The 24,444-nt window shown below is 51.5% G+C and overlaps 1 long non-coding RNA gene across 1 annotated transcript; it reads left to right on the top strand.

The window, feature by feature from the left end:
- The first annotated feature begins 7,150 nt into the window (after positions 1-7,150).
- On the top strand, positions 7,151-22,777 carry LOC132646727 (uncharacterized). Its single transcript, XR_009584978.1, has 5 exons — positions 7,151-7,287; positions 17,903-17,968; positions 18,606-18,719; positions 21,143-21,275; positions 22,175-22,777. It is a non-coding gene; the product is annotated as an uncharacterized LOC132646727 (long non-coding RNA).
- Positions 22,778-24,444: the final 1,667 nt, after the last annotated feature.

Raw genomic sequence — 24,444 nt, 5'->3', positions numbered from 1 at the left:
ACCCCTCCTCAGCCTGGAGGGTCATTTAGTTTGGTCCCCAGGGTCCCTGGAAGTTGACACAGTGGGAAGAGAATAACATTGGTTTTCTGAGTCTGGACATCTACTTCAGCAAGGGAGGGTCAAGTCTCCACCTGTGAGCCTTCCTCAAGAGGCAGGCGACAGCACAAGTGGCACGTAAGGGTGGGGTTGGGAGGGCAGACAGCCCTCCCAGGGAAAGCAGGGATGCTTATAGTGACCACACACTGCAACCTTCGAGGAAAAAGTTTTGAACGACACCGAAGCCATTGTTCTGGTTGCTTTCAAAACCCAGGCCCTGTGTCTTCACTGTTGGGTAACAGTCTGAATCCTCACATGTGGGAACTCTCACAGAACGAATTTGCACACACTACTGCCACCCACACCGGACAATAGGATCGAGAGGTGCCTGCCGTGCCCCCCAACTTTACAAACTATCCTCATGGGGAGAGAAGAATGGGCCTCTCAAACCATTTCCTATCACTGTGCCAAGGCCAGCAAGAGGTCAAAATGAAAATATTAAAAAGCTACATTGTCAACACGATAAGCACCTGTCTAGCATCCAACTCCACACCTCAATGCCTTCTCAGTAGATCTGAGCACCAGGGCACCCAAGTTGCAAGCTGGCCCACCCCGTGGTGGTGACCCCTTGTCCTCACCTGTGTACTTACCTGCATTTGTGGGGGCATGGACTCTCAGACCCAGCAGACTCTCAATAGCTCTGTGCCTCTGTTCCCCAAGCTGTAAAAGGGAAATAAGATCCCAGCTTCAAAATCTTCAAATCAGCGTGAGGCGGCCTCAGCAGCAGAATGCTTGCCTAGTGTGCGTGCAGCCCTGGGTTGCTCTGGGGCCTGTGGATCTCCCCCACAGAAGAGTGGGACTTTCTGTCACCATTCAGTGTCCCCTGTGCTTTAATCGTAGCGGGAGGCATGCAGCATACTCTATATGTCTCTTTGGCAAACCAAGGTTTTCAGCTCTCATGAATAACTGTCCCACCTCATCTGAGGTCTCACTACCTGCATTCCGTTCACACAATATCACCCATAGTTTGTATATATTAAATGGAAAGTTCCAGAAAGGAACAGCCATAAGTTTTTGTGAAGCTACATGCCATGCTAAGCAGCAAGCGTACTCTTACTCCCTCATTCTCCAATGCCATCCTCCCAAGTTATGCCCAAATGAATGAATGTCTCCACAGCAGCATCTAAAGGTGTCAGTTAGCTGTGTAACCCAGGCCACTGCTCCTGTTCGGACTCTTGGGGGCTGCAATTGGTCAGTCCCAAGAAGATCAGCTACACTTGGCTGAGGACAGAGCTCAGCAAGCTCTATCTTGTGACCCAAATTCCACCATTCTCTTAGTTTAGCTTTATCAAAACACAGCCATGTCCATTCATGAATCCACTGCATTTGCTTTCAAGCTATAGCCTTATTATTGATGATTTCCTTCCCAAAGATGATAATGCTACCAGAGGGAAGCTGCCCTGTCTGGAATTAAGGGTGGGTCAATCCACCCCATCTGGAAGAACTTGTGACCCAGTTCAGGGCCGTGGGATGAGGGTGGGGAGCCCCAAGGATTTCCTCTTTACTGGTCACTGAGAAGCAGAGCCCCTGCCTCCCAAGTAGCCACTAGAAGCGACAAGCAGAGGAGCGTGGAACAGGGACATCCATCGTGTCGCCCACCTGGCCAAGCCAGAGTCCTGTGAAGTAAGAAGGCTTTTCTTGTGGGCACTGTTCATCACGATGTGAGAGCGTTGAAACTGACCCCACACCCCTCCGGGTCCTTGGTGACCGTGCAACTGTCAGCACGCCCTGCTCTCGGCTCTGACAGCCCTCTGTAGGAGAAGGGTGGCTGGTGCTGTGTCCCCGTGCTTTCTGCTCTGTGTGCAGAGGGACACTCGCGATCAAGCCAACACATTAATGGCATCACAGATGAAGATGCCATTAACGTCCATTTGTACACTTGAGGAGGACAGAAGCCTGAGGCCAAGGCGTCGTTTCTTGTTTGCACTCCACCTGGCTTGCAGAAGCTGCTTTCTCACTGTGGCCAGGCCTCAGCTTCTCCTCACAAGGAGAAATCCCACCAGGAGGACCTCAGCTCAAGACTACACAAAAACCCAGGTCCTCCCACCAGGCCAGCTTTAAAGACATCCCAAAGGGCTTCAGGCTTAAGCAAGTGCGTTTGGGAACAAAATTCAGTCCCCAACAGTCATGACGAGGGACCTGAGGAGACAGGGTCCCTCACCCACAAGGCTGGCATGCTCCAATCCATAAAGCAGATTGGACAGGATCCTACCTCCGATCCTTGCTCCTAATTTTTGTGACACCACATTGTCACACTACATGACCCTCAGGTTAAGACCTTGTTTCTCCCTAGAGGGGAAAGACTTATCATCAGCCTTTAAAATATGGGCCATCCTCGGTTTAGAGCCAAAGAAGGGAAGATTTCATCCATTTGGTAACACCCCACCTATCCTTCTAATCACCACCCATCCATCCTTCCACCTGTATACCTACCCACCCATTCATCCAGCCACTTGGTTATCTATTCATTAACTCATCCACCTATATATGTACCATCCATCTGTGTATTTAGCCACCATCCATTCACCTATGTACTTAATCAGCCACCTACTCATCTCCCACCCAGACATCTCCCCATTTATCCACCCGTCTACCTGTTCATCCATGTATCCATCCATCTATTCATCTCTCATCCACTCACCTGCCTGTCTGCCTGCCCATTCTCTCACCTGTCCCTCAGTTCAACTCATCTCTCTTTCACTTAGCCACCCACCAATCTATTTATCCACCCATCCATCATCCATTTGTCCATCCACCCATCTATGCATTTATTTAATACCTGAGCCACCACCAAGGTCAAGATCTTTGCCTCCTTAGAACTCTCATTTACTGCACTGTTGAAGGGAAGGAGACCTCAGGGTTTTGACACTGAGGTCATGTCATCAGGCAGTGCAGCTTCCATGCAGAGCTGCCTTGGGGACCCCTCACCCTAAAGTACCACTGTCTCCATTCCACAAAGACCCCGCAGGACCTCTGTTTGCTCCTGGAGGCTGGGGGTCCACAGAAAGGAGCTTTTGCTTCCTGCCTACAGCTCTGTCTGCTGGGGCCTGAAAACCGATCTTCCATAAATGAGGGCCCAGCCAAACTCAAAATGGAAAACAGACTCTCAGCAGCTAGAGAGCGGCTGGTCCAGACAGCCTGGATCAAAGGCAGGCTGGGCTGTCCAGGGCCTCAGCACGGTGTCTGGTTATCAAATTTGCACTTGGCAGAGTCTCTGCTGTTCACTCTCCTGGAAGGAGCTAAGGTCCAGCCACGTACAGGTAACCCAGTCCAGCATGGAGGGCTGGGGACTCGACCCCACCTTACATGACACCTGCTATCTATGCTTTTTCCAGAGTACTGCAGAATCCCTACTCCACGTGCGTGCTGACGGAGGTGCGTGCAGAGCAGCCTGGCCAGCAGGCACAGATAACAGTGCACTCACCACAAAGATCCAGTGGACCGGCCTCAGAGCTGGCATGGGGAGCGGTGGGCATAGTCCTCAGAGTTTGGTATCCTATTGGGTATTTGGTGCTGCTCTTTGCTGTAGCTTCTGGTCTCTGCATTGGGAGCAGGCTAGATTCAAGAGCAGATACTATTATCTAGGGGGCTCTGGGGATGAAAGGACCGGGACTCAAGTAGGTTTTTCTCCCCCCTGCCCCCATCACAGGGAAGCCAAGAAGGATCTAAATTAGAGAGGTGGGCCAATGGAGAAAGGCCCATGGCTGGCTCTGCATTAGAAAGCCTTTGCTGGCTAGGAGAGCCTGTGGCACACAGTATCACTGGTTCATTGCTCACATCGTGTCAGCCTGGGGCTCTGCGAGCCATCGTTGGTCTTTGTTGAGACAGCTGGGGGCATGGGCTCTGCACTATGTGGCCGTGATCCTCCAGCCAGCCAGCCCGGGCACATGATCACAGGGAAAGCAGAATGGGCATGAAAAGGAACCCCCACGCACACCTGAAGCCTGACACCTGCAGGAGCAGCTCTGTGTAACTCCTGTCTGAGTTCTTGGGGGATCAGTCATGGCACTTACATGGAGAGGCAAGCAGGTGCCGCCACAATCCTACAGAGTCTGAGAGTCTGGGACAGAAAAATGAGCATCAGCCTTTGGCTATAAACCTACAGAATTATCCCATCTCCCTAGGCAGAGGCCACTGCAAGTCTCCAAGCCAGCCGCTCCCTAGTGTACCACAGTGAGACATGCCCCAACCCCACTGCCCACTCCCCTGCAGGGTCATTTGACGCCATTCTGTTTACCTGCACAGGTGTCCTGGCACAGCCACTTGCTCCCCATTGTGGCCCCTGTCCCTACAAGGTATGGCGGTGACTTGCCCTTCTGGCTCCTGGTGGCAGAGTTGTGGGTGTGACCTGTGTGTGGCTCTGTGGCCCAGCCCCCATGGCTGGCTGAGGCTGGCTGAGGCTGGCTGAGGCTGGCTGAGGCTGGCTGAGTATCTGCCGAACTGACTCAGTGACAGCTGCAGCAGCAAGAGCGATGGCAGCGCCGGAGCTTTGCCCTCCCAGGGCCGGCCTCGTCCATTATCGGCTTCGGGCTCTTGTCATCACACGCCAGGCGCAAATCGGAATCAAATGTGGCGCCTGCATGGCAAAGCCCTCTTCTTCTCCTTTGCACAAAAGCTGGGGGGGCTGGGGGCAAAGTCCTGCCAGGTCAACTTGAAAGGGAAGGAGAGCCGGCGAGGGAGGAGTGGGGCCTGGTGATTCTAGAAACTTTGGTTTTCATTTTCCCTCCTGGCTCCTTGGGCTCCAGGAGCGGACAGGGCTGAATCCCACAAGAAAGCCAGCTCCGGTCAGGCTAAGCGAAGCCACGTGTCTTTGTAGCCCTTCAGACGTTTTGAAATGGTTTGCAAGCATCAGCGGGCCCCCAAAACTCTTGAACGTGTCAGTGGAGGGCTCCCCCCACTGGGTCCAGTAGTATCAGTCTACACCCCAGCAGCTTCTTCATGCTTACGGTGGGGCCCGTGCTCACTTGGGCATCACAGGGTTGATGTTGCCTAGCAACCAGCCACTTCGTTCAGCTCCTTAAACACTCTTGGTTACTAAGAGGACAGGAGGCTACTGTTCTGCAGAGGTGGCTAAGAGGCTCTACTCAGGGTCCTTCATGGCCTGAGCCCCACAGCAAGGCACTTGTGTTCACACATGCCTTCCAGCCTGATTTCCTCACCCCATCACCTGTCTAGTCCTACTTAAACCTTGGGATAGGCCACCTTTTGCTTGCAGGACCCTCTTCCTGGCATACAAACATGGGCTGTCCTTCTTACTCACAGACCTAGAATCCCCAACCTCCAGGCCTTAAGTGGTCCAGGAAAGCTTGAATAATCAAGCTCTTCTTCCTCCATGCCCTCCACCTAAAGAAGACCTGGTGGTCCGCATGGCTGGATGAAAGTGGCAGTTCTTTTTCCCTTTTCTGTTTCATGTCTTTATCTTATTATGCGTACGAGTGTTTTGTCTGTGTCTATGTTTGTGCACCACGTGTGCACAGCACCCTGAGCAGAGGGAGCAGCTGTTGGAGCCAGGCCTTGAAGGGAACAGGCCTAGACTGCATGCTGCCCTGGATCTGGTGGGAGCCACTGGGTACTTAGCAACGGGGACATGGAACAGCATCTGACTTGGGTTGCAGGAGGATTCCTCTGCACAGTGGAAAGTGGAGGGTGAGGACAAAGGCAGCGAGGTAAGATAGGAGGATGTGGCAGCGGTCCCAGGAAGCTCCACACCTGGCAGAGGAGGCAGTAGGCTCACAGAGACTGGGCAATGCCAAGTGTGGTCAGCGTGGAACCTATGTTGGTTAGATACTGTATTCCCAGGGTCAGAGCTAGGTTGGCTGGGGGTGTGACTGGCTGGCTGGGACCAGATCCAAACACCTGAGGTGGGGGGTGAGGATCCTTTCAAGACAACATGTGTGTTCGATATGATTTGTGGGGATTCGAAGGTGCTCTTCTTTCCTGTGGGCCTTCCACAAAGAGACGGGGATTGGTACAGGGGTGGCTTCTCAGGACTGGCTACAGTTGGTGGTGAAGAAAGGCTTGTGGCCCAAGAGTGGCCAGCCCCTAGAGTCACGTTTTACAAAGCAGCCAGAGGCCAAGGAGAAGGCTCAGTACATAAAGTGCTTGCCATGCAAGCATGAGGATTGCAGTTTGGATCCCCGGAAGCCACATAAAACCCAGGCAGGAGTGGTGGCCGCCTGTGATTACAGCACTGTAGAGGTAGACAGAGAACCCATAGGGCAAGCTGGCTGGCTAGACTAGCTGGAATTTGCAAGCCCTGGGGTCAGAAGGAACTATGTCTCAATAAACAGAGTGGGAAACAATTGAGAATCTGACATCAACCTCAGGCCTCTTCACGTACGCACCTACATGTACATGTCTACCACACATGTTAAAACACTCATACACATGGATGTACAGCACACACACACACACACACACACACACACACACACCATACCATACCATACCACACCACAGACAAAACAAAACACAATAGCAGCCAGACATGGTGGTATAAGCCTGTAATCTAAGCACTCAGGAAGCTAAGGCACGAAGATACTGTGAGTTCAAGATCAGCCTACCCTACCTATACCCAAGCCCAAACAAATCCACATGTCAGACAGTAAGGTCGCCATGCTCTCCAGTGGCCCAGTGGAAAGAGCTTCCTGGGACACAGGGAGGACAGGGAAGAGGATGAAGGGTACTCAGGAGGCTCTACCACGCCTGAGCTTTGAGCTCTGCCCTAGTGGTCCCAGGTGACGGGAGTGTCTGGAAGGTGGACAGACCTCATTAATTTCTACCCTTCGCAATCTCCATGGGCCACAGCAGTGGCTGCATGCAGATGAGTGAGGATGGAACTGTAGAAGGGTGGAGTTGGCAGAGACCCACGAAAGACCATGGAGGACAGGCGGGGCCTGGCAGAAGGAAGGGCAGGGCTGGCTCAGCACCCAGGACAGCTCCCGTCACTCAGCAGGAGACCATGGACACCCAATTAGGTACAGCAGGAACTCTGCTAAACAGAGAAGAGCATCCTGACCAGCACGTGACTCCGATCGAGCCCAGCAGGGGCAGCGGGGACCGGACAGGCCTCCTTCTTCTAGAGACCTGACTCCAGAGAGTCACAGCCTGTCTCCATGCAGCGATGACCCATTTCTGCTTTCCTCCCCTGGCCAGCCACCTCCAGAAGCAGATGAGAACATAACGATGGTGGTGAGTAGGTCCCACATCTCTGATACAGGCCCACTCAGCTACAAAGCAGGCCCAATAACACCCAAGTCACCCTGTCCCCTTGAGGAGGCTTCAAGCTACTCTCTTCCCCTAAGTTCCTCACCTCTTGTTCAACAGCCTCTTGGTTGTTACCCCAAAAGATACCAGCTTAGAAGAAAGACAACAGCTGCCTCCGTTCTGCTTGTTCACCCTAGCATGGGCTTCAGCATATGTCTCCAAGGGCTTTGCCATGCAAGGAAAACTCTGGCTCTGAATGTGTGCCCTTCACAGCCCCTTGACTGTCATGCTGCTCTTTTCCCAGAAAGGCTTCTAGGTTTAAGCAATGCCTGTTTTCAATGACAAGCCAAGGACTGCCAGTAAGAGACATTCAGTGCAGGCACTGAGCACTGAGGTAGGAGCCAAGCGTGGCTGTTCCAGCCCTCACAGCCAATTGATCGCTAGCAGGTTGTTCCTGGAACTGGGGCCAAAGTGTTCTTTTAAGCTACCTCCTTCTCTGTCCCTGCCCACAGCCCACATAGTTACCTGTTGACCCTCTCTCACACAAAGAGACAAAGTCCAAGTCTCCCTCACAGCCCACCACCATCAGGCAGGAACTTTTGAGGGAGTCTGAAGCCTGTTTCTGGCCTAGGCACCCTGGTTCCAAGATGTCCCACTGCCTAATGGGATCATTCAAGAAAGAGGGATGGTTTACTTTCAAGGACAGCTTTCTTCCATGGGGTTTGCATCGTGTGACATTTTTGTCCTCACAAAGCCCTGGAAAGCATGCTGCTGCTGCTGATGCCACTGAGGTTCAGAAGGTAGATTAAGGTGCCCTGGGATACTACTGTTGGGTCTGGTAGAGCCAGGTTCATCCAAGCCTGCTGAGTCCCAAGGCTGGAGCTCCTCTCCAACCCCTCACTCTGTCTTTAGCAAGCACATGCTGGGTCATAGGCCTGTAGAGGTCTCAGGGCTACAGGCAAGCAGCCAGAAGGGCTCATACAAGAGAGGTATGGGCCCTGATGACTTAATGATGGCTGTGTCTCTCCCTCTGCAATCAATACGCTGCTTGTTTCTTCATGTCTTGTCAAAATGGTCAGTATCTCTAGCTACAGGTGAAAGAGGTTGTGTTGGCGGGCATCTAACCTCATCTCAAAGGGGTTTCTCTGACTTGTCAGTATTCTGCATGATGATTGCAAGAAGAATGTCTCCTCTGATTTGGTTTTGTAAATACTCTTTACTGGGTTATAAGCATTTCATCTTAATCCTCATTGCCAATATGGTTGCCTGAGACCTAGCTTTCACTGTCAACTTGACACCTGGATAGAATCTCAGTGAGGGATGGTCTACATTGGGTTATGCTGTGGGTATATCTGGAGGAGGGGCTGTCTTAATTAAGTTAATTGATGTGGGAAGACCCCGACCACTGTAGGTGGTAGCATTCCCTAGGCAAGGGGGCCCTCTACTGTGTAAGAGGGAGCAATTGAGCTGAGCACAAGCAAGCGAGTTCATATGCTTGCATCCATTTCCCCCTGCCCTCAGCTATGGATGTGTTGTGACCATCTCTCTCAAGCTCCCACTACCTCATCTTTCCCACCATGATGGATTATAACCTGGAATTGTGTAGCGAAATAAACCCTTTCTGCTCAAAGTTGGGTTTTGTAGGAATGTTTCATCACAGCAATGGCAATGAAACTAGAACACCCCATCACTTCCACTCCAGAGTCCCTGGGCAAGCTGCCCGGATTGGCTGACTTTCATATTAAGATGAACTGGATCAGGTTCCTCTTTTACTTTCCCCTCAAAACACTTTCAAATTATTGGAGTTGTTTGCTCTTCGAATGTTTGGATGGATTTAACCTCAGGGCACTGGCTCCTGTTTCTGGGAAGAGTGGAAGTCAGGATTCCCTTTCTGTAATGCCTGTAAGACCATCGAGATTGCCGATGCAGCCCAAACAGAGCGGCACTGGACCTTTCTCTGGAAACCCACCCAGCTGCTGAAGGTTCACACATCCATGCCCTCCTTTCACCCTCATCTTCATGACTTACTTCTCCGAGTTTGTTATCCCTTCCTGCATGCTGTTCTCCTGTGCAGTCTTTCTGTATTATTGTTTTTTTTTTTATAGTCTGTAGGTTTCATAATACCTTGTCTGACTTATGAGCTAATTATCAGTGTACGTCTGATGTTTTATTGATGTTAATTTACTTGCACTGTGGCTAGAGAGTGTGTGGTCTCTCTGATAGCCGCTCTTGACATTTATTGAAGCTTATGTTATTTATGACCTGGCATGACTTTTAATACAGGCTCTGTGGCTGTTTGAAAACCGTGTGGGCCCTCCGGCTGTTGAGGGTAGCGCTCTATACTTGCTTGTTAGGCAAAGCTTGTTAATTGGATCAGGAATGCTCTCTAGGCCAACAGGAAAATTTTTTTTTGTCTCCTTCCTCCATCAGTCACTACAAAATGTGTTTTAAAATATCTCTGCAGGATAGGAGGTGCCCAGATTCCTTTGTGGTTCTCTTTGCAGCCTGAGAAAGTTTGCTTTATGGATTTTAAAATTGTTATTGGGTGTGAACAGTACTGTAGACACCTCTGCTCCAATTTCTTGGCTCTCAGTCTGTGGTCAAGCTTTCCTGTGAACTCCATTGGTCAGGGTCAGCCCAGCCACCGCGCCGTTGTTTGGTTTAGTTTGGTTTTAGGCCAGTGTTTCCTTGGGTGTCTTTAGCATCCGCTTGTCTGTTGTCTTCTCTGTCTTTGCTATAAACCTCTTTCACAGACAATGATAGATATTGTTTTTAATCCCGTCTCCTCTTCATTCTTCAGTCTGGGATTTGTACTGGCCCAATCATTTCTGCCACAGGCATGTTCCCCCCTTGACTCTTCTCCCTGTGTTCTGGGTCACTGGCTTGTGGCTCCTGTAAGACTTCCCCATGTCCCTTCCCACTTTTTGATGACTCCCTTTCTAGCTGCCTTCACTCTACTAGCAAGTGTCTGAGTTTGGTTTCGACATTTTCCACACAGAAATTTTGCTCTGGTCCTCAGACCATACGGTCAACATTAGAGGCTCTTCTTAAGGCTACAGTGTCATCTTTTAAAACTCTAAGGCCATAAGGTACATTTACTCATTGTCAGATGACCCCACCACTGACATCTTTGGGGTCTAATCCCATGTTTTCTAGCAACGGTGTAATGATTATCATGAGATGCTATGTGAGACAGACACTGTTTAATATTGATTCTGTCAGGGTTTCTATCACTGTGACAAACACTGCGACTACAGGCATCTTGGGGATAAAGGACTTATTTCATCTTACAGCTTGTTGGCCACCATCCAGGGAAGTCAGGGCAGGAGCCCAGAGGCAGGAATTGGAAGCAAAACTGCTTACTGCCTTACACCCCATAGCTTGCTCAGCCTGCTTTCTTAAAAACCCCAGGACCACCAAGAGCTGAGCCTGCCATCAATCAAAACAATATCCTATAGATTTATCTTCAGGCCAGTCCTATGGAGGCATTTTCTTGGTTTTGATTCCTTCTTCCCAGATGACCCTAGCTTGTATCCAGTTGACAGAAAAATTATCCAACACACTTAAAACCTCCAGCTAGACACGCTTCCTCATGTGGCCACTTTGAGCCTAGCTGAGAGGTCCCTGTCCACTGGAGAACAGTAGACAGGCTGCATGAGCTGTAGAGGCTGCTACCTGCATTTCAACTCAAGGCTAAGGGAGCCAGGGAGCCCGTACCATTCTAGTCCTAACTTCAGGTAGTCAAAGCCACTGCCTGCCATGAGGCCCTTGGTGGGGCTCCTGGGGACTGTCAACCTTAATCTTTGCAAGTGAAGCAAGGCCCAGGCCTCACGGCAGAGTTAGCCCAGCTGTCCTGAGAACATGTGTGTTGCTGACTTTGAGGCCTTGAGGAGGAAGGTGTCTGTCTTCCCTAAAAGGAGAAAAGGACCATGACCCCATGGTCCTTGGAAACAGAATTGTTCTCCAATTCCAGCCTTCTACTTAAAGTGATTTATGGCTCCTTGTTAAGAATGGATATAACTGAATGGGCCTAACATCATAGCCAACAGTTAAAAGGCCAACTCTGATCCCACTGAGCAGGAGGCCACTATTGCAACACAGGCTGCTCATCCTGGAACATCATTTGGACATGGAAGCATACAGGTGGGCAGAAAATAGGTCTCTGTCTCAGAGATTTGGGTACCAACCCACGACCAGCGTTGAAATAATTGCGTGGAGTTGACCTTGGGCATGGGCTTCTGTCCTTGCTACAGAAATGAGGTTCCTGTCTGGGCTGCCTGGGGAGGCCGTGTGAGGTAATGTGTGTGCCCCAACCACAGAGACCGCCTGTATACATCCTGCCTATGGTTAGGCTGATAGATAATGGCGAGCGGGTGCCCAGGAACCCAAAGCTGGCTGTGGTAAGGCTGCTGCATAAGAGGCCTGGTGGTTACTGGCTGAGATTAGTAGGACCGAGGCGGAAAGAGTCAAAGAACCGCTGGGGCCTCCCTGCCTCCCACTAACAGCTGCTGCAGGAGGGAGAGAGCGCCAATGGCCCTGTGGGCCATCGGGGCCGGCTCCAGCTTAGTTAAACTGTTTTTATCTCCCATAAATCCTCATGAGCGGCTCTGAGGCTCGGCAGAGCCCTGGATTGCCAGTTAAGTGTTTTCTCTGCACTGACTGCCTCTGTTAAATTGCCTGGCGTTTATGTGTCTAGACTCCGCAGTTTGGGTATCGATTCGGACAGTGCCCAAGGAACATGGTGGCCATCCTGGGCTACAGCGGGGGTCTCTGTGAGGCAGGCTGATTTCTTGCTTTCCAATGTTGAGTCCCAGTGTGAAGCCACTTGGGGCTCAGAAGTACTCACACCCCACGTTTCTCTTGTTTGCAACCTACTGAGCTGGCCAGGCCCTTTCCTGCCTCTGCAGTTTGTCAGTGCTAGCTCCTGGTACCACATTTTCTTCTTGCCTCCATCTTGCCTGCAGACCCTGAGCCAACATTTATGTCTTCCTCAGCTTCCCAATGATGGTAGGGAGATGAAGACACCCCGGGGCTCTTCAAAGCATTCTGAGATTCAGTCAAACTGTCTTTGCCAGGATGTAGATGAAAAGGGTCATGCAACCTGTTCAAGATCACCAGCAGGCCTGAATTGCCATTGGCTATACGGGGAAGCTGCAGAGTTCCTGACCCAACCATTTCCCTCCTATGCCCTCTGTGTCCTGGCTTACCCTAGGTGGTGGCAATTCGGTGATTCCTGCTCCTGCCGCAGACACTGTCCCTACCTCCACCACCTCCACCATCCCCACCCCAGGAGCTTGTGCCCAGAAACCTCTGATCAATACCAGAGACCTATGATGAGCCATGGCTGGCAGCCTGGTGAGTCTTGTCTGGGAAGGTGAGGGAAGCCCAGGGCCTCACCATCCTCCTTCTACCTTTGATCTCATCCCTACTGTCCCTTACCCTCTTGGGCCTCTTCCAGAAAACATCTCTAGACATGAAAAAGCACAGAGAAAAAAGATCCTCCCCAGTTACCGGCTCCTGGGGTCACACAGTCATGGCTTGGGATGTTTGCAATGAAGGCAGAATGGTCTCTGCCAGTCTCCCATTTATCCTTTGAGGCCACACCTATCCCACAAGTGAGCTCTGTGATGGCCGCCCTCCTAGTCTATACACACGGCACTGCTAAAGAACCTGTCATCCCACTGTCGTTCCATGATGCACATCTAAAATCTTGTGCAAGAACGAAGTTGCACCCCACTGGTATAGTGGTTTTGCACCTTGTGAGTGCCTTTCCTGGACTCTGCCTGACAGACATAGAGGCTGTTTCTAATTTTCTGTCACACTCAGCACAGCTACTCAAATCAGGGTCTTTCAGCACAAGACTATGTTGTCACCGGACAAGCAGCTCCTGGGTATGGCTGAGGCCACTTCTCCCCACTGCTCATTTAGTCTTCTCATCTCAGCCACTCCCCGTCTCTGTGCACCACCACAGAAACCTCTGTCCTTTTCCCCTCTGCAGCTGTGAGTTCTACCTCTGTGCATCGTGTCTCCGTCCAGTCTCCTCCAGCTGCTTGTCCACACCTGACCATCTTTCCCACAGTTTAAATTCTGACGAATGGACCCCTGGTGACACCTTCAGCAATTACTCCATCGTGTCTCAACTCAGAATGTTTCAGAGCTGGCCTCAGATCTCATCTCCTTACAGTTCCATTTTCTTCATGCAGAGCTTTGCTCCATCTGGAAGTCTTCCAGAGGACCAAACACCTCCACGTTCCTCAGCAAATCTTGGTTTTCTGAAGTGGGTTTTTTGATCAGTTGCTGGGCTTGCATGCTAATTATTCACCTAAGATTTTTGTGTCTGTGCCAAGGATGACAGGGCTCACCTGTAACCACAGCATCCACGAGGCAGGGGCAGGAGGATGTGAGTTCAAGGCCAGCATGGGCTGAAGGGTGAGATGTAAAACCAGGTCTTTGCATAGCGCCCTTGCTGCCCTTCTCCTGCTGCTGTGCACACTTCCCCTGCTGCTGTGCACACCTGAGCGCTCATATTCCTCACAGAGGCAGCCCTTCTCGCCTCCAGCAGCTCTGCCAACCGCACAGACTCACCTTTCATCTGGGCGTCACCTTTCAAGGCAGTGGTTTTTCTACTCCTTCCTGGTAAAAAATGGCTAAGGCAGACTCAGACTTGTAAGCCCAAGTCACCTGATAGAGCAAATAGGTAATCGATATGGTGATGTGATTTTCCTAAAAATCAACCAACCTTTTCCTCCTAATTTTCAAACAGTAACAGGGTGGGGCTGTGGGCAGTTTCTTTCCCAGTCACTGTGGCATCCAGTGGCGCCCTCTCCTTTCTGTCATTATTCATCCTCATCCTTCTCTCTCTTTGCAAGCAGTCTGGGTGGAGTTTTGACTATTTTCAAAGAATCAGAGCTGGATTCGGCGGACACCTTTCTTTTGTTTTATTCTCATCGCAGTAAGACAGGGCCAGACAGCAATGGCAGCTCCTGAATCACACTGATTTGGCTTAGAAGTTTTTGACTTTATAAAATGCAAAAGTGGCAGGCCATTTGGTAGAAATTGTATTATTTTGAGTTTGGAGTCCAGATATCTTCCCAGGTAGGAACACAAGGTAAGAGCTTTTCTTTCTTTTTAAGAAATGATTTCCTTATTGTTGATTTATGTGCGTGAGTGCTTTTGCCTGCATTCATATGCATGTACCATGTGTGTGCCTGATGTCTGTGGAGACCAGAAGAGAATATCAGATCCCTTGAACCTGGAGTTACAGACATTTGTGAGCTGCTGTGTGGGTGCTGGGAACAGAACCCAGGGCCTCTGCAAGCACAGCCAGTGCTCTTATCTACTGAGCCAGCTCTCCAGGCTGGTGCAATCTTATCTTTTGTTGCTGAGCATCAGGATGAGGAAACTGGATGGTGGGCTTTCTACAGCTGGCTTGTCTCCTTATGAGGAGAAGCCAGAGCACCTACAATTGGTAACAGTTTCATCAGACCTGAGGCAACCTATAAGTAGAAACTACTCGAGCTGTGCAAACTTTGGCCGACAACTTGACCCCTCTGCTCGTGAGAGCACTCCCATTTTACAGCTCACATTGAAGAGAAACGTTAATCTGAGTAGAATTGCCACTACTCCTACCATTTAAACCAATGAGCAAACAAGCCTAGGACAGAATTCTTTTCAGCTACTTATAAGAATCCCCCAGCCCTTGGCAAGGGTAGAGTGCTAGCAGGTGAATGCCTAAGGAAGTTTCTCTTTGGCTCCAGACACAGGCCAGAGTGCTTCCTTCCCCAGCCTTCCCAGGTGAGCTTGACAGGACCCAGGTGGCTCCAGATGAGAAATGGAAGCTGTGAGTGAGACTACAAGTTGTCCTTGGACTCAGACTGCAGAACCGTGTTTAGACAAGTGGGAGGTGTGCCGATTACAACCCTTTGCCAGCAGGTTCTCAGAAGCAGAACAGGGCGAGCAAGATGGCTCAGCAGGTAAAGGCACTTGCTGCCAAGCCTGAGGACCTGAGTTCAATCCCCAGGACCCACATGGTAGAAGAGGAGGCTCGGCTCCCACAAACTGTCATTCGACCTCTGCACACAATGCTGTGATGCATGCATTCTCCTTCCCAACATACACAGTAAACAAATAAATGTAATTTTAAAAAGAAGTAAAGAAAAGCAGATTAAACTTCACAGACTGAAAATCTAATCAGCACAATAGCAGCAGCAAAAGTCACAGCAGCCAGCGATAAATCTCAAGACAGTCCCTGTGGGAAGGGCCTGGGGAGCATGGCAGGCACCAGGGACCCCAATAACACTAGGCAGCAAGGCTCCCGAGAGTAAAGATGTCTGTCCTCCTCAAATTGATGGATGGCTCCCTTCAAGTGCGCCACACAGCGCCTCCCTTAGCTCTGTAACTTAATAAGATGATGCCCGGGCTGGGCTGTGGCTCAGGGATGGAGAGGGCCCACCAGGCCCTCAGTTCAGTGCCAGCACTGGAAGAAATAAAGCTTAACAATGATTGAAAAATGTCAGAGAGGAGCAGACACACGAGTGACCCTGACAGCCCTGGAGGTGCATTGGGAATGGCACAGGGAAAACTCCAGGCTGGCCTTTTGGTGCACAGGGTATGGAGGAGGCTCTGGGATTGGGTACTTCTCTCAGTGGCAGCCTTTTGACACCCTGTGCCTCAGTTTCCTCATCCTTACCTAGCCTCTGCTGCTGCCTGGGGCATCTGAGTGTGACCCTGCAGGCAAGGACTTTGTCCCAGCTCTCCCCTGGCAGCCAGGGTCTGAACCCTGCCATGATCTCCACGGTATGGGAATGGTGTGTGTGTGTGTGTGTGTGTGTGTGGTGACCCTGTGGGTGAAACTGAACTAGTTCCCCCTGATGCTATAAAGAAGCCAGCACCATCTGCTAGCACATGGAGCTCCCAGCTTGGCTCACCACGTCCTGCAGGGTGTGCTATCCCTCACACAAGAACCAGCCTCCAGGACCCTAAGGACCTCAAACACAACCTCATGTGGAAGGAGATGGCCCTGAAAGACATGCTCCCATCACACCAGCGGAATGCCTGGGGACACCTCCGCTAGGCCCGCTGTCTCCAGCTGGTCCCTCCGCACCCCTCCCTGGGGTGCTCAGGTTGTTTTCCCAGGACATAGTCTACCCAGCAGACTTGGGTCCTGTTGATCAGGGCCTTTCCAATAAATCTTTCCCAGGCCCATACATCTCTCCCCATAAATGCTTATTATGAAAGTGCAGGGAGACTCCTAGGTGGACCTCGTGTCTTCAGTCCATCGATCACTTTGGGTAGAGTTGGCTGTGTACTTATTCAGCAAAAGGCCCGACTGGAGTGAGAAGTGAGAAGGCATGTTCGGGTGAAGCCCGCCTGTGTGCAAGTGCGAATGGGAGGAAGGGCGGGCTGCTGCTTCCAAAGGCTATGGCACACAGAGAGCTGATGGAGCCTGTCTGGAAATGTTGGCCCACGGGGCTTTGAAGGATATGTAGAAGTTCATTAAATTACTGATTTAGGAAGGAAACATATGAACAAAGACAGGAGATGGCATGGCTTCTCCTACAAGTTCCCATGCTGCTGCCACAAACAGGCTAAATGGCACAGGTGAAATGGTTCTCGAGAGCTGAAATGGAGGAATCAGAAGAGCTCTTTACTCCCTCCTGCCCTCCTGCAGCTTCTCAAGGCTGCTGATTTCCACTGTCTTGTGGCAGCATCACTCAGAGCCCCTCTCTTGACTGCCCTAGGAGCCGTATACAGTGAAAGAGGAAGGTGCAACTATCATTGCCAGCCATGTGCCATGCTCCACAGGGGCCTAAGGATCTAAATATTTTTCTCTTGGAACTTTGGGGCCCACACCACACCATGCTGAGTGTCACCAAGAGGGAGACAGGAAGAAGCTGGCTACAGAAGTGGGGAAGTCCAGCCTTTCCTCACCCCAGCCTCAGTCTGGACAACATCCTTCTCCAAGATGCCCTTGCAGGAAAGGAACTAGGCACTTCTCCGCCCCTGTCTCTGGGGAGCAGCCTCTTTCCCCAACTTCTTGGGTTGGAGTTCCTGGTCTGGAAGAGCAGAATCTCCTCCCCATTTGAGCCTATGAGAGGGGTCAGATGCAGAGGGCCATTCTGGTCAGTGGGCAGGAGGTATTTGCTCCGCCCTACAGGCATATGCTTTGATGTTTCCGGGTAGGCATGGAGGCAAGCTCCAGCAGAGCAGGGACCCCAGACCAGGATTCTGAGCATGGCTCTTAGAGTGGACGTCCAGCTGTGAGGCATGCCTCCCGCCCTCACCAGCCTCACCAGGCCAGACTTCATGACTGTCTTATACAGACGGAGCCTGGCCCACCTCCTGGGCCCACTCTCTCACACTGATCCTGCTCCCAGATCCTCACACCCCTCCTTCCCTGGGGAGTCAGCTGGAGAAGCTGGGATGGGACAATGCCTGGGGTCTTGCAGGGCAGACTCCAGCCCTTGGCCAGGCAGGCTGGGCTGATATGGACATTCCTCTCTGCTCCTGCTTTAGCCTCCACTGTGGGGAGGGGCAGCGGGGGCTAGAGAGTGTGGAGCACAGTGTGTGACTCTCCCGTGCCTGCTGCATCTCTCCTCAGGCTGAGAAGACACAAGAGGTGCAGTCCTTGGGTTCCCTGGGCCAGGGGCTGCCTCCTTCCTTCTCAGTAAGTGACAATGGGCACCAGAAGTTGACAAGATGACCGAGAGGTCATGTGTCACAGGAACACACTTCCTGTCCTGCTTCCTCCCCTCCTCCCCTGGACTCCCTGCAGGGAAGCCTGGCATGGCACACCCTATACCAGCCTCATCAATGCGCCCCCACCTCTTTCCCACAGGCCCCTAGGAAAAGCTTAAGCGCAGCAGCAGCCACAGAGCAAAGCTGGTCCAGGAGGATGGGGACCAGTGCCCCATGTTCCTACGACTCAAGCCAGGAGTAGCCCTGCTGCTCTGGCTGTCGCCCAGGCCAAGTAGCAAAATCAGGCCTTCCTGTGGCTCCAGCCTACCCATGCTTCCCTTTTTTGTTGGCTCTCTGGTTGAGAAACAGAACCTCAAGGACTGGCCACATCCCTGGACATAGAATGAGGACAGAGACCCAAACTGGGTCCAGCTCCTGCCCCTGATGTTTGACTTCATTGTAGAAAAAATGAAAGCCCATGGAACCCTAAGATTTCATACACAGCCTGGGACCACCAAAGCACTCTGGGAAGGGCACCTGTTCAGGACTGTAGCCCTGGAGACCCCAGTCCTCCCACCCTACCGTTCAACCCTTACACTCACCAGTGTCCTGTTCCCCTCCCCCAGGCCACAGCAGGTTGGGGGCTGGAGATGCAGGGCCCCAGGCCGGGAGGAGGGGTGTGCTGACGCTGATGGACTCAGGCAGCCGAGAGTGGCAGCTGCTTTCCTGCCCTTTCTGAGGTAATCAGTCTACCCTAGCTGCTCCCTGCCCCCATGCAGCCAGGGACCTGCTGGGAGAGGTTCAGCCAGCCCTCTGTGGGCCAGTCTGGGCTGCAGACAACTGACCTTATCCCTCTGAACCTTTTCTCACACCTCAAGAGAAGACCTCTGACCTGCCAGAGACTGTGATGCAGCCTGCGGGGCTCTGTTTATCTTGCACATTAATTCTGCAGCATGGGCTTGACCCTGAGACCCTGGCCTGGCTGAGGCGTCTGCAACCGCAGGCTTTGTGTGCACAGAGGCTGGGCTTTGGGCTCAAAACTCTTTTTTTTTTCTCTGTTTACTCTGTCTTCTTGTGTTGAGCTTGACAACACACTTGTACTTGTTGACTGTAGGCAAGGCTAGGGATCCCCAACTGGAGGGACCAGCACCAGGCTTAGGACAGTGGATGAGAATGAGCAACATGTGGACACAAAGCTCTGTCTCCAGGTGTATCCAGCCATCCAAAGCCCATGGCCCTCATTCATAGCCTACATATCCCATCCATAGCCCATGCCCCTGATCCGTAGCCCATATCTCCCTGGCCGTAGCCTACACGCTTCACCTACAAGCTGCATCAGCCATTCCAATCCTATCCCCAACCCACCACCAGCCCTGGCACACACATACTGAGGCAAACACAGGGCAAATAGTGAACACACACTAAATATTTGCGGAATATAATGATCAAGCCCTACTTGCCCCTGCCCAGGATAACAGCAACAACTGTGCTGTACCCACCCCCCCTCAGTTTGAAGTCTAGCCCTCTCCCAAGCCTACATGGGGCTCTGACTGGAGTTTTTGTGTGTTTTCCTGACCCTGACTTTAATCTTGTTTTTCTGTTCATATTTTTCCTTTGCCTAAATTCTCTCATTTGTTAATTACATCTGGCCTTGTCATGGTGTCCCTGTAAGCTGGCTCAAGCCACTAGGAAGGCTGACTCAGACATTCCTAAAAGTTCATGAGTCCCTAGATCCCATCGGTGATAAACCTGGGGTAAGTGATAAAGAAACATGAAACCAAGGCTGTGGAAGTGCGGAGCTGTCCCACTTTGTCCCAAGATGCCTCTTTCTGCCAGTGGGTGACATCAGGACCTACCTGGCATGGCCAAGGATGCTTCTGGGGTCTTACAGATTAAAGGCCAAGAGCAATTGTCAGGTTTGAAGTACCTAAGCTATCCCAGGCCCTCAAGTAATCTCATCCTTAGATGCACTGGTTCCCAGGAACATCTAAAGGGACAAAGGCCCAGGTGTTGCCTCTACAGCGGACAAGAAAGGAGAATGGGCTTAGAAGCCTTAGAACCTGGGGCGCACCCCTCCCCAAGTCTGTCCTGGGCAAGCTGGCAGCTCAGTAGGTAGGAGGGCAGACAGAGCGTCCCTCCAGCCTCAGAGGCCGAGTGCCAGCGGCTCAATGGTGTGAGCATAATCTGTTTGCTTTGCAATTCTCTCCACTCAGTGGAGACAAATTGACTTAACTGTGGAAATGGGCTGCTGCTGGGAGGCAGCTGGCTCCTCCTCCCTGCAGCTTTGTGGGGGTTCACAACAGTGGTCCTAGCAGGGGTGGCATAGGGCACAGCCAGGCTGCCGAGGCCCGTCCTGCGGACCCTCTCCTGCAGAACTGGCACCATCTTTGGAGGTCTCCCTGAGCACTTCATATTAGGGACCTGGTGATGCTGTCCTGGGAATGAGAAAGATATGGGCCTTGAGCAGTGGCCTCCCTGCACTCCCATCAAGAAGCAGGGGCACAAGAAGGGCACATCAGTCACCAAACAACATCAGGAGATGGCAAAACAAATGAAAAAGCAAACAACCCTCTTAGTTTTGACTTCGAGGCCAGCACAGGACAGCCATTGCCAGACGTGAATACGTAGCTCCTCCCTACATCTCTGACAACTCTGCCTCCTACCTGGGTTGTGGTGGTGATAGTTACGTTTAGAGGATAATTTCTGTGGTGACAAATGAGTCCTAGAAAACAGAAGTTGCCACCATTAAAAAGAAGTTGGCCAGGTGTGGTGAAGGACATCTTTAATCCCAGAACTTGGGAGGCAGAGGCAGGAGAGTCTCTGTGAGTTTGAGGCCAGTCTCTACATAGTGAGTTCCAGAAACCACATCTAAGTCCCTCTGCCAAAAAAAAAAAAAAAAAAAAAAAAAGAGTTGAATGATGAACACTTTGTCATTCATTATCATTCACCCACAGTCTCAGCCCTACAAAGGCCTTGCATAGGAGATCCCTGCTTGCCTCTGCATGTCAGACTTGTGGAGCCTGGGGCTGCAGTTTCAGTCTATTTATCGGAGGACAGATTCCATCCCAGCAAGGTCTGCGGCCAGGGCAGTCTGCAGGGGAGTCTCTCGAGAGCCCTTCCCAAGTCTCCGTGTGGAGTCCTCTGACCCTCGCCTCCTTCACAGGAGTGAAGTGACTGACAGGAGCCCACAGTTCCCACAGAAGGCCTGCCCCAAGCAGGAGAAAGGTATCCTGTGCTGGTTCCCTGTCTTAGATTTTCTTCTCAGCTACATCCCGGGAGGACAAAGAAGAAAACACGTGAGTCACCCACCCGCAGAAGCAGAGAGAGGCCTCTAGGCAGAATGTAACAGAAGCAGAGGGAGGGCGAGAGGGTGAGGCTTTGTTTGGCCTCACAGCAGCCTCACAGTGTGCAGCCCAAAACGGAAGCTATGGTATCACAGAGTTCCAAAGAGGCTTCCCTTCTCAGGTTAACTGTGGTCCCTCATGCCTAGAGTTCCTGCACAGAGGCCTCAGGCTGTTGTCTGGGTCTGGGCAGGCAGGGCACTTTCTAAGGCAGATCTAAGGAACTAGGACCTGCATGCTTCTGACGCCAGCTAAACGCATTCTCTGGGGGTCACAGAGCTGAGGCCTGGACAACTGTCAGGACAGGGTGTTAAAAAGAGACCCCTTCTGCAGAGCCAGTGTGGAGGCAGCCATAGGTTCTGGGTTCTGTGGTGCCACCTGCCAGTCAATTGCAGATGCCCTGGCCTGGGCCTGGCCTCATGGGACAGCAGTACTACAAAGAAGTCTAGCATTAGATATGTCAGTCCCCAAAGGCTGCAGTCACTGAGGGCCACAGATGGCAGCTGAAACTAAGGACACCTGTCCCTCATATTGCTGCTAGCTACACAAGGCCACAGGGCTGACAGGTTCTGTTTTCAACCAGACTTCATTCATGATCTTCATCCTCAGGCGGTGGGGACAGAAAGATCAGATCTTCCAGCGTATCTTTTTCTGAAACCCTAACTCCTTTACAGGCCCCCCATGACCTCATCTGAATCTAATCACCCCCAAAAGTTCCATTTCAAGCACCACAAGGTTAGGGTCTAGAAGAATGTGCTGAGCAGAGATCACCCAGGCCCTGCAACATACCCACCCCACCCCTGCCTCTGTCAGGTGAATCATTTAACAGCCACCACCCATTTTTTCCTCTGCAGGCAGGAGTTGTCACCTCCCTGTGATGGTTGAGATGGGTGTCTAGAAAAGGGCCAGAAAGCAACAATGGTATTTTTACCCTCTGCCTGCAGTGAGGCCCCGGAGCCAGCTTCCTGCATTGGCACCACAGAAAGGGTAGTGGACAAGAAGCCCCAGGTCTGCTGATGCTTCCGCAGCTCCAGGAAGGACGAGAAGCTACTGTCCCCAAATCCACACCCTGCCTCGCACTGCCACAATGCTGTTGCCAGGCCAGGTACCTCACACAGCATACAGGGACCACATTCCCCAGCCCAACAAACCACCCTGTTGCCATGCAGCCCTTCCACAATGGCACCCAGACATCATACTACCCAGCTACCACAGCACCCAGTCACCTCAGCACCCAGTCACCACAGCACCCAGCCACCACACTGCAGCCTGGCATAAAGAGGGGTCCAGCCTTGGGGTCAGCAGCCTGTCCCTGCTCTGTGCAGAAAGGCCTTGCTAGAATGTTTCTGTGTATCACTGCCATCTTGGAGAAACATCTTGGGTTTGTTTCAGCCAAGAGAGATGCAGACTGGACAAAGCCAGCTCTGCGTCTCGTTATTAAATTGGACGATATTGTATTTATGGAGCTCAACTTTCTGATGACAAAAAATTATCTGTTCAACCAAATAAAGACAAACGGAGTTTAGAGCCAGCTTAGGAGGCAATTTCGGCCACTAATCCTCCTCACGGGCGGCTTATCGCACCCTGGGATGGTGTCATTGGTAGGGCTGGGACATAAAGTGCCCTTTTGGGTTTTTCTTAAGCTAACATTAGCAAATTGTATATAAATTCAATCTCAGCTAAAAAGCCAAGACAGTCCACAGCCAAAGGCAAGGCCACCCTCTGGGGGCAATTGCTGTGCTTTACGTCCAATCAGACACAGGCTAAGAGGGGAAATGTGGTTCTCTCGACTAATCAATTACATTTGAGTAATTGATCGTATATTATTATTGATGAAAGCCTGTAATATTGTGAGTTAGAATGAGTTAGAAGGGAGTGGGCTCTCAAAAGATTAGATTTGTATACGAAAATGGAAGGGAAAAAAAATGACCTTCATAAAGTCTTTGGAGAGTGGTTCATGATCTCGTGCCCGGGCACAGTGAGGCCTTGTGGTTGCTGTCCTCTGCCTGTAAATCAACTATCTGGTGGACAGGAGACATGGACCTCTGCAAAGTAATTTGAGGTCCACAGGATCAGCCCAGGATAGCAGAAAGGTAGCCAGAGGGAGGGGAGAGGACCAGCCAGGTCACCTTAGAGGGGGCATTCCTCAGAAAGTTTAAAGGAACAAAGAGTCCTAGAAGGAAACATTTCTCACTCTATAGATAGGGTGCATCACAGCATGAAACATGCCTGAAGCTCTACAGAGCCGCTTCTCATTCTGACTGTAGTGGCCACAGTCAGCCTCCCATTGCATCAAGAAACCTACCAGCAATGTCAAGAACAATGGCAAGTGTGGGTCATTAATTTCCCCCAAAGTCAGTAAAACATCATAAAACCAGAAGGGGAAGGGAGAGAGAACACCAGACAACAACAGCCTCCCTTCAGGAGCATGACCCCCGTTCCTGTCCTTAGGTCATAAGTGGAGTTGGACCCTCCATCATTGTATAGGAAAGGAGACTGTGGTTTGTAGAGGTGACCGTCTAGATTCTCCCAGAGTCAGTAGATCAGGGTTTATAATCCCAGCACTGAGGGAGGCAGAGGCAGCTTGAGGCCAGCCTGGTCTACAAAGCAAGTCCAGGACATCCAGGGCTATATGGAGAAAACTTGTCTTGAAAAACAAAACAAAAAGGCAGGCTTCTCTTCAGCCCCCAAGTCAGTACCAAGGGCAGCTCGAAGGGTAGTAATAAATGATGATGGTAGTACCCATTACCATAGTGATGCCTGTCATCCTCTTGCTATTGATGCAGCTTGGTCCCCACCCATTCCCAGGGGACACTGAAGGCCCTTGCCCCTTCCTCCATACTAGCAAAAGACTGTTTCCACTCCAAAAGCAAACTGATTGAGTGTGGCCACAAGGGGCTCTATGTACCACCTCCATCTCTGGCACCGTCCAGCATCCAGTGGGCCTCCCTCCCCAAGCCTCTGCCGAACAGACCCATCCACCCTTTTTGTGCTCTCCCTTCCCCTTGGAAAGCACTTGACTACAAATCACTCTGTAGCTGAGGGTGACCTTGACATCCTGGCTCTCTTGTGTGCTGGAGTGTCACCCCAAGTGCCGGTGTTATGGCCATGGTCCCACCCTCAG

This window comes from Meriones unguiculatus, chromosome 12 (genome assembly GCF_030254825.1).
Source record: "Meriones unguiculatus strain TT.TT164.6M chromosome 12, Bangor_MerUng_6.1, whole genome shotgun sequence".
Classification (NCBI taxonomy): domain Eukaryota; kingdom Metazoa; phylum Chordata; class Mammalia; order Rodentia; family Muridae; genus Meriones; species Meriones unguiculatus.
Note: the sequence above shows the minus strand (reverse complement) of the source record. Positions and strands in the feature narration are given on the sequence as shown.